This window comes from Geospiza fortis, unplaced genomic scaffold, assembly GCF_000277835.1.
Source record: "Geospiza fortis unplaced genomic scaffold, GeoFor_1.0 scaffold112, whole genome shotgun sequence".
Lineage (NCBI taxonomy): Eukaryota > Metazoa > Chordata > Aves > Passeriformes > Thraupidae > Geospiza > Geospiza fortis.
The window spans coordinates 21,658,793-21,660,262 of record NW_005054298.1 but is presented as its reverse complement, the minus strand read 5'-3'; positions in this window follow the sequence as shown (position 1 = coordinate 21,660,262).

Here is a 1,470-nt window from a genome sequence, read left to right as displayed (position 1 = left end):
TTATTGTTTCTTAACATCTCCATGTTGGTTTTGAGCAAGGTGTGTTTTGCTTCCTTGACTATTCTGCTTAGTATTGCAACATAAATGAGAATGTTTACTTTTATGAATTTCTAAATTAAAATAACTGTTCTCTCCTGAGCACAGAATATTTGTATCCGTGACAATATACAAGGTTACAATGGCATTGCTGGCCTTTGGAAAAGTTTGAGAACAGGTTTGTTCTATTTTGTGAATGCTCCAAGAGCTGAGGAGCTTGAACTGGTACATTAGTTTAAACCAAAGTGGTTCTGAGTTAAAGTGCTGCATAACATGATCTCAGTCATGGCCTGATGCTCCCTTTCTCTTACTCTTCTGAGATCATAGTGACAGAAGAGCAAGACAGTCACTTTAAATCTGGGGGATTAAGTCTTCAACTGCTGCACCACATTAACCAGATCTGTGCAATCATCAATGTCCTCTCCTCACCATGCTGTGATTTTTATTTTTTTTTTTTTTTTGGACAGTGAGCATTTGAGCCTGTACTAGTTGTTGCAATGAAAATAGTGCTACAAGTGTGTTACATGATGTGACAAAACATAATTACTCTAATGCTTAGTACAGAATAAATAATTTGCTTTAACAACCCCCAAAAAGAAAGAAATGTAGCATTTCCCAACTCTGAGAAAATTTCATTGGCCTATTCATGCCCCCAAGAAATAGCCCGTCCCAGTAGGTGTGGGGGCACAGGAGGTGCGCAGGGACACGGCACAGCCTGGCCACACAGCTCCATCACACAGGGCAGGGCCCTGCAGGAACCGCCTGTGCTGAGTGAGCGCTTCCTGACCCGATCTGCTGTGTCACTCATTCATCCCATAAGAACTGAAAATGAACCTGAAGCATTTTAAGACCTTATGTAGCATTTTCCTTTTTTTTTAATCCCTTTCTATGCATTTAATTACTTTCCAAAATCCAAACACATTTGTGCCTGTAATAAGCCAGAGGCTCTCTGTTAGCCTGGATCCATGGTGCTGAATTACTTCAGAGGTCAGAGACCCCTCTAGCACCCAGGTGCTGCTCAGCACAGTGCAGTGCCTGCTGTCTCTCCTGCACACATCTCCAGCTCCGTGTAACCCTCGGTGTAAGGGACAGAAGTGTGCGCTCGGCTGCTGTCCAAGGGGCAGCAGTATTCAATCCCATTTTCCAGCCGTGCCGAAGGGCACATCACCCCTCAGGGAGGCCGGCTGACTGCTCCCTGCTGCTACACGTTTTTCTGACAGAAAACATGTGCCCCGGGTAGCAGCGGAGTGTTCTTCCCCGAGAGCTCTCCGCAGAGGAACCCAGACCAAGCAGTTTTTATCACTTCTATAACACCCCCGGCGAGCGCGCTCTCTTTAAACTGAGGCGAGGACGGCGCGGCCCCGCCCCAACATGGCGGCCGAAGGGCGGGGCCGGCCGCGCGCTCATCCCGCGCCGCCGGAAGTGATGCGTTTG